At 38.9% G+C, this 16,929-nt stretch overlaps 1 protein-coding gene across 1 annotated transcript in view; it reads right to left on the reverse strand.

Annotated features, from left to right (window-relative positions):
• Positions 1–16,929, reverse strand: part of LOC123975727 (fibroblast growth factor 14-like) — a 105,361-nt gene that overhangs the window by 11,014 nt on the left and 77,418 nt on the right. The gene's annotated exons all lie outside the window — the stretch shown is intronic.

Consider the following 16,929-nt stretch of genomic DNA (forward strand, 5'->3'; position numbering starts at 1 on the left):
AAAAGAGCACCGATCCCAGACGTGAAACCCCCCTTCAATCTACAGGAATAAACAGTCTTTTGCTCTAAACTAATCATAGAGAACAACTGGGCTTGTCTCCAAAATGGTTGACACCTTGACCTATCTTAAGTGTCAATGAAACAGTCAAAACAAAACAGTCCTTCTGGCACTAAACAAAGAGGTGTCAGTTTTCTTCACATTACAAAGAGGATACAAACAATGGTTTAATCAACATTCTAATGCAATTGCCTGGCCTAAAATCCTGCAGTTTTACATTTGAAGAAAAACACTGAAACACTGGAATTAAGTTTGTTGTAACTTTTTAAAACTCAACAATGGTCAAATTGGTTGATCGACACATTAAAGGACGAGCAAAGAATAGTTTATTAGCGCACTTGTATTCATACCCATGCACAAGAGTTCTGCCGTCAGTCATGAGGCCTGATGGGAGAAGCTGTCTGCAGGCTGGAAATGCCTCTTCTGTTGACAGACAGCAAAAACAGAGAGCCAGATCGACAGAAGGAAGGACATGGGGGGTTGGGTGTTGTTAATGGTTGAACTTACTGCAGCGTTTTCATATATTAGGTAATGAAAACAAGACAGGATGTCATCATTATTCTTCTAATATATAGTCCAATGTGGCCTGTATAGATGACATTATAATATCATTTGTACATGTAATGCAACATAAGGTCACTTTTAGAAAATAGCTGGGAATAAGCAGACTCAGCTGCACTTTGTATGTAGTGCTAATTAGTAAATGTTAGCATGTAGACATGTAAACAACGTGGGGAACATGGGAACATAACATATTAACTTGTCATTGTGTATGTATGTTAGCATGCTGACGTTAGCATTTAGCTCAAAGCTGCTGGGGCCTATGTACATGCGAGTGTGACCGCTGTTAAGGTAGCATTTTATGAATAGATACTTTTGATGTAAACTTAAGAACCAAAACACAGAATTTCAAATAAAGAAAACACAGCAAAGAAGTAATTTAGCATTGCAAGTTAGCAACGCTCAAAGACAATATTAGCTATGAGGCAGAAAAGATACAATAATGACATGATACAATGACCTGAAAAACGTAATTGTCAACCACGAGAGTTACTACAACATTACTCAATCAGTATTTTAGCTTGTAAAAAGTCCTATGTATTCATCTAGAAAAAGACAGGTCAATATAGTTTTAATACCCAGACATTTTCCCTATTACACGGCATGAACACATATGAAACATCAGTCTGTAAATCAGAAGTAACAGTGCTGGGTTTAATTGAAGTGGTACACTGTTATTGTACATTTACTGTAAAAGGCCACTGGATGCCTCTCTAATGACTTCATTTAATTATGCCAATGTCTTAAAATTAACATAGCAGGGATTTATTGATGTTAAAATGCTACACGTGGCTCCATTATGACTGCTGTGGACTTTAAATTTAAGACAAGTGTAGGCAACCTGCTAATTCATTGCCTCCCATCTGGTTAGTGGTGCAGACACACGCCCTGATTCATCTCTTGATCTTGACAACAGTTTAACAGAGAGGTTAAAAAAGAGAGCAGGTTAACAAAGTTTATTTCTTTCTCCCCCCTACAATTTAAAGTAATTGCCGTAACAGCTGCCGTCACACACCTGGACAATTACCTGCTGCGAGTGCTGAAATGGCTGAGTGGCGTTAGCACCCACGGGTGAAATTGCTGGAAGGCCAGACGTGTCTCACACTATGAACAACTGACAAAACTGTCTGACTCATCAGGCTAAAAAGCTTTTCCTATAAAAAGGTTTATTGTGTGAACAAACGAACTGTTCTAAAGGAGGACAAAACAGCTTTTATTCTGAAGATAATGCTTTTCTAGATGTGCATCTGCAAGTAAAGAATGTATTGATTTTTCTATTTGAACATCTTCCTCTGCATGTGACACACGCTCACATGCACACACACCAATCAAATGTTCTGCTCCATTGCCAGTTACCAAGGTCACCAAACCTGCACACCTACTGCTGCCTAAAAGCAACGAAAAACACTTTATTTTTTCTTTGCTCTTTGTGCTGCAGTCGGGCATTGATCTCTCTGTCTGGCTGACACTCTCTCTCTCTGCTCCAGTCCTTTTCCCCCCTTCCGTAACCACAAAGAGGTAGACAGAAATAAAGCGGCCTATTCTCAGAAATCTCCAAGGAAAGTGCTCTCTCTTTCTCTCTCAAACCATGGAGCTGTGACTTCAAAGCCACTCTCTAAAAATGGGGGATAAAACCGCTCGATATGGCTCCTACCCGGCGTAGTGGCGTTGTTTTGTGAAGGAACCAACATGCTGCGTTACCTGTCAGGACCAAAAAGGTGGTTCATTTGACCCAGCTGTGGCTTATTCTTCTTCTTTTCCATTCACACGAATGGTCTTCTATTTCCAGCCAACCAACAAAATATGAACTGTTCCCAGATGTTTCACTGAGTGATTTTAACTCAAGTTCTCCACAAAAGACAGAGAGCCCAACCCTGATTTTCAACCTTTGAAACTGAGGCAACGTGCTCTTTCATTCATACATTTTCTTCATTTCAGCCTTCAAACTGTAAATGTCTCGCAGTTTCACACCATTTCAATTCCACAGCTTTAAACATTTGTGTCAATAACAGTACTTTTATTCAACCATAAATGAAGCAGCAAGTGTTTATTATATGTGGTTATAGTATCATTTGCATCTCTAGTGCAGTACAGAACATATATAAATACAATTATATAGCCACATGAGTATGAACACAAAACTGCTGTGCTTCTGTTAGCACTCAGTAATGGAAAAAGCAACAACATTGGACATCAGATTTATCAATCAATTTTATTCCTAAATGAATTAAAACGCGACTGTAAAATCTGGTCTATCCCTTTCAGTCCTCTCTATCCTGCTACAGTTACAGTCTGGACAAGCCACAGCCGCTGAACTGGCCTCTTCTGACGAGTTTAACTCATTGGGCATGTGGAAAAATTCTTAAATATTAAATAAACAAGGATATTGATTTTCAAAAACACATCATGTTTATCTAGAAACATGGAGATGAAGTTGTAGTTTTAGTCATTTACATTATTGCAAATATCAGTTTGAAATAAAATAAAGTTCAACCTGTGCCTGCATTATTTACTTTTCTAAAATTCTAAACATATATCTATTTTACTGTGGATTTTAAAATTTAAAACCTAAAACTCCAAGACAGAACTACAAATAAAAACAGTGGATCACTCATGCAGACAAAAATATATCTGCATGATTTTCCAGGTGTTATGAATGCATAAATGAAGCACGGACTGTGACTAACACACAGTGTAGACTGTTTCAGCCTCTTATTAGTGCGGTAAGAGCTGATGAGGCAGCTAAATAATAGAAGACTTGAATATCCCAAATGATAATAGGATATTGGTATCTGTTTGTCAGATGAAAACCAGCCAGGGAAATCATATTCATATGAAATACAATATTTATGAGTTCTGATATTGAAGGCTTCCTTCTAACTTCAATATTAAACCTGGTGAGATGCCCTTCAAAATCTTGTAATAATCCACTCCTCCTTTTTTCTGTTCTCCTCATCCATCTGTCTAATAATATCACTTACACAAAGATGTCCAAACACAACGCAGATGCAAACTCTCACAGTTTTGCAGTTTGAAGGAACATTTCCTCAGTTTTCCTGCTATCAACATATGTGCAATAAAATGTTATGGCTGTCGCTAAACTTTGCCACAACACAATTTAACGTCCTCTAGTAAGGTGCTGCGTTAGCCAATGAAATACGTTCAAGGTAGATTACTTTGAAGTAACAGCTAACAGCTCAGAGATGTGATATGTGTGGAGTGTGAGACATTGTGGCATTCGAATGTAACAATTGTTTTTGATAGCCAAAATAATTTGCAAATGTTTGTGCAGTATTAACCTTTTTAAATTCCAAAGTCCTCCCAACTAATTTACAACACATGTTGTCATTACCTTCCAACTTGGCGCATTTGAAAGTTTGCTTCCATTACTTTACTTTTGATAAAAATTGCACATACAGTATGTTTGCAACGTTTGGTCAGGTTTAGGCACACTATGTCACACAGTCTGTTTAAGACATTTAGACACAAGCCTCTGAACACCCAAGGTTTATCACTAATCTAGATGTTAGAGGATGCACTCAGTAATCCCCAAAATGTCCTCCCAGCTCACTGTAGATGCTTTGAAAGTCGGGTTCACTACTGAACTGAGTCTCAGAAGGGATGAATGCTCAAGCAATGGTAAAAAGATCCATCAACACGCAACTACGTTCCGCCATTTTGAGCACTTTTAGAGCAGACTGAGCAGCTGTGAGTTGGTCAAGTTAAGATGATGCTCTTTGTTAAAAATATAATGTATAAAAGAAGTGGACGTGACCGTGACATCCCCTATTAGTTTGTGGACTAATGTTCTGAAGCTTTGAGTTTGGCCTTTTGGCTGTCGCCACCTTGTGTTTTTTTGGAACCAAAAGTGACAATATTCGAATGAGAGGGTGAAGCTAGCTAGCTTGGTTAGTAAGGTGCATTCATAATTCATGTTAACTGTTATATTAATTGCTAGATGCTGATTTTGGCTAGAAAAGTCTTCAAACTAAATGTACTTAGTAGACAAAAATTTGAGCTGACTAATGAAAGTGTTTTTCAGTACAAGTGAATGCTGAACAAGACGTTTTTAAGCAAACAAAATATTAAAATTAGGGAATGTTAAAACTTTAATGAATTGAAAACACACTGTGAAAGCTTCAGTTCTTTGACAAAAACACAGACAGCACCCAAAAACAGGTTCACACTTAGTTAATGTGTACAGTGCAGTAGGTACGATTTGCGACAGGTCACAATCACAAGGTAGCCCCGCCCTAAAGCATAACCCGCTTTATCGTCTATTTTACTTTAAATGGGACCATAATTTACTAAATGAACATCATACTGTATTGAAGAAGACTTAAAATTAGCTATTGAGACCATAAACACATCAGGAAAGTGTTTACTGAGGTAATAAATCAGGTGAGAAGTCGTCATTTCAAGTCGCCCCTGCTGGCCATAAGAAAGAATGCAGGTTTAAGGCAGACCTGAAGGTTTCCGCTTGGTTAAGCCATTAAGTGACACAGCGGTTTGAAGTGGACGTGATTACTGTGAAAACCGCCTCATGACTTATGGCTTCCCAATGTGCAAAATACCGAGGACATCTTAATTTAAAGGAAATTCCATTTTTAATCACATTCCCTGCATTAGTGTACAGTAAAACAATATTTTATAAGGCAAGATTTTTTAGGCTATCTCTTTCTGTTCGGCACATCTCTCCCCGTATTTCTCAGTCCACTGGTCCTCATTTGCATGACAGTATTTCCAAAGCAGCGAGACAAAGGCTCTCCCTTTCTTTAATTTTGTTCTCTATTGTCTCGTTCAGTGCAGCTCAGATAATAAAATTTCATCAAAGCCATCAAAGTGTGTTAGACACATTGTTGCCAAAGCTCTGTCCAGAATAACACCACATTTGATCACATTTACTAAACAATACTCATTATGATGCTTTGAAGTCATGTGAAAAACTTCACAATTCCAATTAAAATCAAATTTTCTTAACCCTGAATTCAATTATTAGATGTAATGCGAATGGGGTCACTTGATGTGAGGAAGCCAGAGGAGAATTATCGCCCAACTCTGCAGCTCTATGAGTTTTAGCCTGTTTTAGCTCATTTTGTTGTTCTGGTTTTACAGCAAACTGCTGCTTTGGTTCACTGCTATTAAGCTAAGCAGAGAGTGAATCTGAAATTAGACATTCATCAGGTGGATAAAAGCAGAAGTCCAAAAAAGAAATTGTCTCACCAGAAAACCAGCAGTATCGCCAAAATAAAATAATGCAACAAGAGGAGAATAAAAGGTATTATAAACAATTAAAGATGTTTTCATTGATTTTCTGTCAAAGCAGAGCTGAAAACAAAACACTGGCATATTATGATTTTATAAAGTGTTAGCTTTTACCAGTTCACACATCCAGCAGACACAAAACAACATTAACATTCATTTGGAGTAATTTTTAAAGTCATATATTTTGCTCATTAGCAGGTAAATGTTCCGCTGTGAACCCCAGCTAGTTACTAACTTTGTCTGTCTGTTTGGTAGCTGGTCAGGTAGTGTACAGCTGGCTGCTCCTGGAAACGAGTGGCAACAGTGAATCAAAACATTAAAGTTGCGGGCTGTAAAACCAAAACAATTAACTGAAAGACGCTAAAAACACTTCATAGAGTTGAGGGGAAACTGCAGACTATAATACTGATAACTGCAGCTTAAAGTTCGAAGCGCTTTCTAAAGAAGCCTGAAAGATGCCTGTCAAACACTAATCAATCAAATTTTCCTCTCTCCAAGCTGGAGGAGATGGATTTGTTTCTTCAGTGCACGCACTCATAAACACACTAAGGCACTCCTTCCCTCTCCTTTCAGCTGTGATGCTTTCTTGGTTGCCATGGCAGCCAACGAGTATCTCTGGTACCAGGCAGAAATGGGCTCTGATTGGTTAATCAGTATTCAGACAGCGCGTTTGCTTAGCTGGATGCTGCTCTGCCCTACTCTGCGTGTTTGTGTGTGTGCCCATCAAATGTCACTTATCAACTATAAGTGACTGTATAAATGATTCCCTTCTCTCCTCCTGCCTTCACATTCCTCTTTCTTCCCTTTCGTTGCGAAGAAGAGTGAAGGAGGAATGACAAACAGAGGGAGGGTAATGATGAGAGAAGTAGAAGAAGAATGGAAGGGGATGGGGAGAGGAAAAGAGAGGCAAACGGAAGAGTGGGTCGGAGACAGTATGACCTCTGACCTTCAGCTATATTGTTCAAGAGTAAGTCAAAGGAGGTTTCTGTTCCTGATTTTTTAATCTAATGAATAATCTGGATAACATTTCATACAAATATGCATCAATAAATTGTGTTTCTAGTGAGAACACACATTATTTGATCACCATCCTGGGTTTCGGCGGAGACTTTTAATGTCTCATAATAATCTAGACCACTGAATTTCTTTCTTTCTTTTTTTTTACACAAGTCAAATAACTATAGTGAGACATAGAAGCAGCACTTAAAAATTAATGAGAGGTTTGATCTGAATCTTTCACAGTGATTGACAGCAGTCTGGCTGCCATGGGGATTTAATGAAACAGCCTAACATAAAGCTACTGTTGTGTGAAAACCTCATATTGCTGCTCTTTTCATGTTTCACCTTCAATTAAAGGATCACATGCTCATCTAAGGGCCAAGGAAAATTCCTGTCACATGTTGGTTGCTGAGACCATGTATAAGCACTGCTGGATAATTGTAAAAAAAAAAACAACATAAAAACCACAGGGGTAAAGCTACGCACTGCTCTGCTTTATTTAGTTTCAGCTGTTGACAAGAGATACAAGGTTTTCACGTGACAGCAGCAGTGAGGGACACTGCAGCTTGAAGTGGCCATGATTACTATGAAAACCATCTATGACGCATGCCTTTATGCGCATGTAAGTGTGTGTGTGCGTGCAAGTAAGTGTCTGTTTGCAAGTGTGTGTGCGTGTGTGCGCATGTACTGGAGTGCCTGTTGTCTTTGATGATAATGAGGCAGACAGAAACAGGCTCTCAAGTGAGCCCTCAATGCCACCTCAAACACATCGCTTCAGCATGGGCATACTATATGTGTGTGTGTGTGTGTGCGCGCGTGGGTTTGTGGCAGATAAGAGACCAAAAATCCCAAGTCGATGCTGTTTTAATGAAATTAATCAGAAAGACGGGAAATCGAAACATTTTGTGCTTCGTGATAACAAAATGTCATTTTGCTTTCCGGCTATAATTGGCTGCTTTTTAATAAGAGATTACTGTTCAACCATTTGTGCTTTGTGCATAATGGAGTTTTAGTTTAGCTGGTGGCCAGAGTGATCTCATTGGTTAGGAGCCAAACAGGGCCATAAAATACACATGTTAGGTGTCCACATTTCACCAGCAGGATGCTGCCCCCCTATGATTTTTATTTGGGCATTTTCACCTTTAATGGACAGTTAACATTGAAGGGCAGACAGGAAACATCATCGAGGACATAACAAAAGAGATTCCAATCTTAAGGGACTTCCTGGTTTAATAAAGGTTAAATAAAAATAAAATAACCTCAGTGCCTTCAATGAAAAAAAACCCAACAAATCTGTCTTACAAGATAGGTAGAGAAGTGGTAAATCTGAATAACCATATCTTTTCCTGAGATAGTAGAGAGTAAGTAAGTAAGTAAGTAAAATTCTATTTATATAGCACCTTTATTTTCAACACAGGATACAAAGTGCTGTAAATATTATGAAGCAAAGACGCAAGAGAAAAACATTTAGAAGGCCCAGTGTAAGAGTAACATGTTACAAAAGTAACGCAATTAAAGTAATGTATTGCTTTTTGCTGTAACACAGTAATATAACGCAATAGTAAAAAAATTGCTAATATTATACCTGTTACAATCTATGGATATGACTGCATCAGTAGAACCTTCCTATCCAGGCACATCTTACTATCGGAATAATGCGAGCATTAAATAGCAGTTAAAGTAACTAAAAAGTTATGTAAAAGTAGTGTAAAACATTACAATTCAGAGACAGTAATATTGAATATTGTAATAGGTATAACTAATTTCTCTCAAATGGCAGTAACATTTTGGAAGTAACTTGCCCAACACTGAGAAGGTCATCCACAGACACATACAAACGCAACACGCAAACGACCACAGGAAGCATTCAACGACTCAGCTGATCTGATGGGAGGAGGGAGATCGTTACAGAGTTTGGGTGCAAGGACAGAAAAGAACGGTTGCCTTTTGTTTTACATTTGGCCCGCGGTATAGCCAACACATTTTGGTTGGAAGACCTAAGAGCACGCTCTGTGGTGTGTGGGCTTAGTAGCTCTGAGATGTAGGCAGGAGCTAAGCCATGTAGGTCCTTATAAGTGATAAAAGCCTAGGTTGCATTCTGAACAAGCTGTACAGCCGTGCCAGTTTGACAAAGGCAAGGGAAAAGGGCATTACAGAAGTTGAGATGGGAGAAAATGAAGGCATGAATGATGTGTTCTAAGCCAGAAGCAGATAGTAATGGTCTGATTTCCGCAAAAAACATGACTGAACCAATTTGATGACATGGTTTTCAAATGAGGGTCAAATATAACGCTAAGATTTCTAGTTCGAGTTTGTTTGACATAGGAGGAAACAGGTTAATATTGATTTTAAAGTCCAGCGTCCCTGAAGCCCCCCAAAAGTGGTACATTTCATCTTGTGAGAACAACGTATAATTTTTGACAAAACAATCCAAACTCAGAACCCTCTTGTCAGCTTTTTTCTTGACCTTTCAATCGTATCAAACGGTCTTCATCAGCAGATGCCGTTTGTTCAGTTGCCATCCATCGTCAACCACTTATCCTGCGCCCAGGGTTGTGGGGGGCTGGAGCCAATCCCAGCTGACATCAGGCGAAAGATGGGGTACACCCTAGACAGGTCGCCAATCCACACATAGACAAACAACCAGTCACACTCACACCTAAGGACAATTTAGGGTCACCAATCAACCTAGTCCGCATGTTTTTGGACGGTGGGAGGAAGCCGGAGAACCTGGAGAGAACCCACGCAGACAAGGGGAGAACATGCAAACTTCACAGCACCACTGCGCTGCCCTGTTTGTTCAGTTGTCACGTGGGATTGTTTTGTGAAACTATTTCCAAGGTCAAGAGTGAAATGTAATGCTAAACCTTCAGGCGAGCAGGGGTTTCTGGCACAACCTCACCCACTTCCAAAGTGCATGGAGGCGGGAAAAAAGCCTAAAGATGCCGAAACTACAGCAACACTTGTAGTATATACAACACTTTATTGTTAGACTCTTCATCAGGGTCATCTATTTACTTCTGTATACTACAAGTGTTGCTGGAGTTTTGACCTCTCTACACCTTCAAGTGAGCACAGACTTATGTATACATTGATAGATTAGACCTCGCTAAGGTTCCAACAATAATTTTTTTTTCTTTTGTTTAAATTCAGGCTGATCACTCCCAAAAGACAGGGCAGTGTTAAAGGGTTAAAAGACTGAGAACTGAAGGACTACAAAGATTTAGACCCTGTTATTTATTGATCCATGATCAATTACACAGTCTGGAGAGGATGCATGGGTATATGATGGATGTTTACACAGAGAAAGATAACAGCTCCATCATAAGGCCTGTACTGCATACAAATCGTATTGGATACATGAACACGGAAGAGCTACAGATGAGCAGCTGAAGCTATTCTTAACATCACTTTGCTCACATTAGTCTACTTGAATTTGTTGGCAGAGTGATGAATCACACAAGAGCAGTGCAACGACAAAATACGGAAGTAAAAAACAAAATTTATGCAGGAGGCATGTGATCTCACCATGAATAAGACTACAAAATGTCACAGGACAACAGAACAGATGGTTAAACAAAATATCTGAAATGACAAGGCAAGACATATTAATGTAAAATAACTGAGGCGTGATGCAGGAAATAGAATCATGACAAAGTCTATCTTAATACTTTAACAAGTTTTTTTTTAAAAGTAGGTAGCAATAGAACAATCTTCATCAGCAGCTTTGCAGATATAATTAAAGTTACAGGTCTTTATAACCCCCTTCATGCTAATCAAACACCATGTAGCCCTTCAAAGTACACCTAATTGACATTACATTTACATATGCAAATTTTAATTACCATCCACCTAATTACAGTATTTGCTGGTTCATCTGTCATTTAAAGGCCATGTGATGCGTGTGTGTGCGCGTGTGAGAGATGTGTTTCTTCCTGCCTGTCAACCTGTCTGAATGTGTCTATACATACAGTATCTTTCTGATAGCAACACTGTTTAATTGCGCTTCCGTGATCCTCTGCTCTGTGGAAACTGAGCAGAGAGCATTTTCATCAGCGAAATACGTGTTTTGTTTTGTGAAATTTCTGGGTCATCACTGCAGGTCCACGCTGGTTCCACACCGCTGAATCACTGCCCACATTTCCAATATGTTCAGCCATTCAAATCCAGTGAATCTGCAATTCAGTTTGACTTTCAGGTAAGCTGAGGCCCCCCCTCGGAGACTCCATTGCTGAGAAGTTGCGCAAAAATAAAATAAAATAAAATGTGGTGTGCTTTGTTCCAGTGTGAAATTTCTTTTCATATTTTGCATCAGAATTTCTGTTCAGACATGGTGTACAACAGCTTTAAAACTCAATAGCAATTAAAATGATTATAGAGCCTTAGGGCAGCTCCTGCATTGTTACATATTACTGAAGGGCCCAGTGTTAAAATCTAGTTTTAATACCTTTATTTTTTTAAGTTTAAATTATCACAAATGAGCACAAATGAGTATTCCAGCATACTGTTTGCTTTCTGGGGCTCAAGGCAAAATATAACGTAGCTGCTAAGTGTAGCCTGCTAGGGGCACTCTACCTGATTAGTACTTCAAGGCAAGAAGATACACAATGGAGTGAGAGTGGTAGAGCTTGGTCTTTAGCTGTCTCTCTATATATGTGTCTGTCGGTTTCTCCTTTGGGTTGTTTTGTACCACAGTGTTAGCCATTTGACCTCATTCATTACACAAGTTAAAAGGATGAAATACATAATGTCTGAGCTCTAGTTACTGGACAAGTAATTGTCTGCTGAATAGGCTGAATAGTCTGCTGTCCTTTTGCTAAACAAAGTCAGTGACTTACTACACATTTTCTGCTGCTGAAGTGGCTGATAATACAGCCTGCCCTACAGTCAACACAAAGGATGAATAGACTTCGAAGGGTGTATGAGTGTGTGTGATATTGGCAGGTGGGCATTGTAAACATATGTGAACAGATGATATCTATAAATGGTAAGTTATTATAAAAAAATAATGGATGAGACTGAAATTTTGTGCAGTAAACTCACCCAATCAGTGCAGTCAGACTTCCTTTATATAAATCCTTTATTCAATATCATTGTTTTCTGTGTGTATACAATGGATTAGACATAAACTGTACAGTGCAGACAAACTGTTTGCATAATATGTATGTAAAGGTAACTGTACATTTACTGACAGACAGAGTAATCTCCTTTAATGTTAGCACCAGTGACAATTAGCTTTCGGCTCATAGCTAGCATGGTTTGCACTAGGAACATACAGCAGGTTGTTAAAAATCTTTATTTAATGTTTTCTTCATCACCTTTACACATTTTTGTGCAACTACTTACAGTCTCACTTAGCACTGCTGCAGATACGTCATACTACATATCAAGGATAAAACCCAGACTTTGTAGTCACACGGCTGCTCCTAAAATTTGTCACAGGAATAATGTTGAAAATAAAAACTCACTGGACTTCCTTTGTGAATTAAAAAAGGTAGAAAAAAAACAGCATCAGGTCATGAATTATTCTGACCAAGAAAGATCTTTTCCATTGAAGTCAATACAAACCACGTAAAATCAAACATGGTGCTTGAGTTGCTCCTGGAGTGCAGCTCCAACATTGCTGTTGTACAGCTTGTGACCACCGGTGGCAGCATTAAGCGCTCTCCAGCGAGCTAGGAACAAAATCTGTGCCATCTTTCTTTTGACTTTAATAGAAGAGACCTTTATCTGTCTGACTCATTTGTGTTATTTGTTAGTTTACACCTGCTTAACACAATTTTTAAGTCACTAAAACGATTGCCTACCATCTGGCATGGCCGTTATACTGTATGGAGTATGACGATCCTTGATCAGGGCTGGTTACCACAATCTATTTCTACATCTACCAGTATGTAAAATAACTTCCTGAGCTCAATCCATCATTGTTAAAAGAAGCAGCAAAGGATATGAAAGCAATTACTTTTTCCTGTTTTTTGTTTTATAATTTTTGCCGCTCTCAGCCACCAGAATTAAATATTGATACTCTACTGAAAGTATTCCACATAAGACATGCATTAGTGTAACAATGTTAGAGATATGAAGTAATTCTGATTCATTCTTCCTTGGCTCCATTATTGCAATGATGGATTATGCTTCAGAAACCGTTTGTCTCTGTAAGTTGTTTCTGATGCCACTGGGGAACCAAACATAGGATTTGCATGTATAAATGAAACAAATACCAGAAGTGCCCGTGGCGTCTCTACCAGTGCAAACCGATGGCAGAAATGAGCCAGATGCAAAGCTTTACTGGTGCTATGCTGTAAATGTTTGTTTTGTTTTGATGACAAATTTCCTACATTACCACATGCATAAGTCCCAGTCATCTTTCCTCTTTTGAACACCATGCAACAAGTGGAAAACAGTCCAAACAGATGTAAGAGGAGGAGGTGGCAGAGAAAAAGATTTGGTGGGAATAAGTTCTCGGGCTGCATGACTACAAAACGAGCAGAGAGCGAAAGCTAGCATAGTTACAGTGAACAGAAGATTGGGGATCAAAGGATAATTGAAAAGTAAAATAGGATGAAGAGTGTGTCTGCTGTGTGTGTGAGTGTTCAGAGAAAGAAACAGCTGGGAGGAGAGCGCATTTACTGTCTTGTTTCAGATTCAGACATAATAAGGCAGTCTTTTGTAAGAGGAATAAAGTGGAATGGAAAAAAGAAACGGCGAAAAAAGAAAACCTGAGGGAGACAAGATACATTATGACTACAGTGCTTACCATTACATGTTCCTGTGTCTTTAAGTGCACCCGTACTGCAGTGGTCAGGTCACAAAACCCTTTTTTGTTATATTATGGCTCGTCTTGTGTCCATTTTGTGCCTTCTGATTTCTGAGCTACAGTTCGTGTGGGACAAAGTACGATGGCTACATGTGTACCTGCCATGACAGCATGAGTGGTACTCGCATGTGGAAATTAAAAGTGACCCGGGTTGTTGTGATTGCTCACTTCTTATTAAATCAGCTGCTCTCTTCCTGCGCAGAGCCCACTGTTAGATACAGTATCTCATAATTGTAGCCTTGGTACCTGGCTAACCACCAGTGGAGAGAAATCTCTCAGGAGACGCCGACAGTAATTGCGCCTTTGTTGTGTTGAACCAGGAACTGTGATTACCAGCCTGGAAACGCTACTGTAGCAGTGTCTTTGGTCAGTAGCCAGGAAACCAGGCCATTTTCTCTGGCCTCAACCATCATTAATTCTTGAGCATGTGCCACAGATCTTCAATAGCTGCTTTCACAGGATGTGAACCCTGCTGCTAACCTAACAAGCTGAGCCTCTCTGAAAGATTTGGTTCTTTTGCTAAGTATATCTTTTTCCTCTAACAGTGTAGGACAAATTAGCAGCTTAATAATCATTCAGTTAATAGCAGTTGTTGTCCTGGAGTCTCTCCTAATGGTAACTCAGGTAAGTACAAAAACATTGTCCTCTATACTGTCATTAAAGTGGCGTCTTGGAAATGTTCAGCTTAGACACAGGCAGTTCAGACAACACAAGACACATTAAAGAGGAAGTTTACAGACCTGATTGTCAGGGTGTTTTTTTTTTTTTTTTTTACTGTTTTACTAGTAACTCCCTAGTGTGACACAACAAGTAGTCAATAAATGTTACATCCACATTTCAACGTGAGACAAACACAACATCGGTCAAAAGACTTCTTCCTCATCACCATCATCGTACTTTGCTCTTTAAGCTAGTTTAAGACAGGATGTCAAGGGACTTTGAGAATTCTTGGGTAAACCCTGATGGAACCCAGGAAGGCTGAACATGTAGCGTAAATCTTCAGCCGCCCTGGATCTCACATATTGATCTTGGGCTGGGAAGGAGAGGCACTCACATAGCAAGAATCTACAGCAATAATAACACTTTTTGATGATCCAACAGCAGCAATACGTTTCACGTGTACTTGCAGATTTTCAGCATCAAGATTACAGTTTGGTGGTATATAAACTTAAAACTTAGATCTCTCATTTATCCATTACATTTCGGCTTTAATAAATCCCTCTTTTGTAATCAGTAGTCTCAAATGTTTTTCTTTCAAAACAGTATTTACGGATGGACACATTAGACTAGACAGTCACACATATTTGAACACAGAGGGAAGTTAACAGCTAATGAGATCAGAGAAGGAGAGAAAAATGTTGTGTACGTGAGGAACCAATCTGAGAAATGCCAATTAGAAACACTGTGAGCTGTCTAGTCTTTTCACAGTGTCTTCAGCTGCGGCGTGTATCCTCTGTACAACACAGCGGGACAACATTAAACACGTTAGAGCGGCTTCACTTGTGTGCAGCAGTGCAGCGTTTCACCTGCTACACAGACGCACACCTGTTGCTGAGGCTGAGGGTGCAGCTGATTCAGGCTGGTGCTCGTTTCATGTCGGAACAACTGTGAGGATTAATCATACAGCCTTGTTTTTTTAGGGTGGTTTGTTCTGTCTTGTTCTTTGTAGTTTTGGTAACGTCAGTGGAGGCCATTTGTCTTCAGCAAATCTGACAGTGGTTCAATGATCCGATTAAAATGCAAAGTGCCCCAAATTGGGATTCAAAACAAGAGAACTGCACTGTTTCTTTTCTTTCTTACTGAATATATTCATTAGCAAGTGTCTGCCTCATTGTCACTGACACCAATATGAAGTGTAGGATCACAGTATTAATATCTTCTCAGTAATATGACTATAACTTTTTGAGGAGTTAATTGGCGTCTAGTCTTGCTGTCTGAAAGAAAGACGAGTAAACAGAAAGCCGGGGCCAGAAGCCCAGAACAGATTGGTGCCATGCTGACTGTCACAGTGAGAGGGCAAAGCATGGGAATCTATTTGGTTTGATTTAATTCCAAGGCATTCGATTTTCTGCCTTGTAGTTCTTCACGTTTCACACAAACCCATATTTCAGTAGTTTGATTTGACACTGTTACCAATCTCTTTGTTTTTGGTGGTTTTCAGAAACCACGTTTCTAATTTTAGTATCTTAACCTGATTGTATAGGCCACTGTGCCAATTTATATTTTTTTGTAATTGCGGTTCACACTCTCTGTCTTGCCAAAAAACAACATTTCCTCCTGCAATGAACATGCATGTGATCAGACACGATAGCCAATCCACTCAGATCTTATACATCATATATCCGGATACTTGGATATACAACTCGGATATAGTAGTACTGTAGCACAGTTTGTCTAAGAACACTCAGATCTTAAACATACTGTATATTTACTCAAGGACTGTACTAAAGTACAATTCTGAGGTACTTGTACTTTATTTGAGTATTTGATTTTATGCTACTTTATACTTCTACTACACTAGATATTAATATTAAATACTCCACTAACTTTATTTGAAAGCTATAGTTATTAATTTGCAGATTAAGATTTTATATAATTTGTCATACATTGTCATGTTTATGTCTATGAGTACTTAACACTTTCACCAAGAGTGTTTCCCCCCTGTAAACTTCATGTTTCATTTAAATACTGTTTCAGGCCCACAGTTCAAAATATCCAATATTTCACAAAGCGTAATATACAGTGGGTACGGAAAGTATTCAGACCCCTTTAAATTTTTCACTCTTTGTTTCATTGCAGCCATTTTCCAAAAATCAAAAAAGTTCATTTTATTTCTCAGTAATGTACACTCAGCACCCCATCTTGACAGAAAAAAAACAGAAATGTAGAAATTTTTGCAAATTTATTAAAAAAGAAAAAACTGAAATATCACATGGTCATAAGTATTCAGACCCTTTGCCGTGACACTCATATTTAACTCAGGTGCTGTCTATTTCTTCTGATCATCCTTGAGATGGTTCTACACCTTCATTTGAGTCCAGCTGTGATTATACTGATTGGACTTGATTAGGAAAGCCACACACCTGTCTATATAAGACCTTACAGCTCACAGTGCATGTCAGAGCAAATGAGAATCATGAGGTCAAAGGAACTGCCTGAAGAGCTCAGAGACAGAATTGTGGCAAGGCACAGATCTGGCCAAGGTTACAAAAAAATTTCTGCTGCACTTA

Source organism: Micropterus dolomieu, linkage group LG01, assembly GCF_021292245.1.
Source record: "Micropterus dolomieu isolate WLL.071019.BEF.003 ecotype Adirondacks linkage group LG01, ASM2129224v1, whole genome shotgun sequence".
Lineage (NCBI taxonomy): Eukaryota > Metazoa > Chordata > Actinopteri > Centrarchiformes > Centrarchidae > Micropterus > Micropterus dolomieu.